Below are 502 nucleotides of genomic sequence, written 5' to 3' on the forward strand. Positions count from 1 at the left end.
ATCTAGATGGCAATTTGCTAGCTTTTAAGATCCCAGTCGCTACTTGCCAAAGTAGGAGGTGGAACAATGTTTTGTATAGTATGTTATGTCAATTGAGCTTGATGTCCCTTGCAACTATGGTCCCAAGTCCGCAGGTTCAACTACTCGGTCCCTCTGGATAGCTGGCTGTGACCAAGAGATGACCACAACCTTGCCCCTTGTCAGCTCTACTATACACCTGGGAAATCTGATCATTCACATAAACTTATAGGACCATTGTCTGTCAAGCCTATATATGTTCTTGGATACATTCCCCATTTCATAGACATACCTAATCGTTCAGCCTGTCCACCTATCTATCCACCCATATACCCATATTTGCCCTTATTGACAATGCAGTACTATATGTGCAAAATGGTTCATCTTTTTTGTCTGTACCTCCCATGTACCTCTCTATGTCTTTCTCATCCTCAATGCTGTCATATTGGTCACACAGATTTGGTACATTGCCCTTCTCTTCACC

Source organism: Orycteropus afer, unplaced genomic scaffold (assembly GCF_000298275.1).
Source record: "Orycteropus afer afer isolate SDZICR_OR568_19922 unplaced genomic scaffold, OryAfe1.0 scaffold01536, whole genome shotgun sequence".
Lineage (NCBI taxonomy): Eukaryota > Metazoa > Chordata > Mammalia > Tubulidentata > Orycteropodidae > Orycteropus > Orycteropus afer.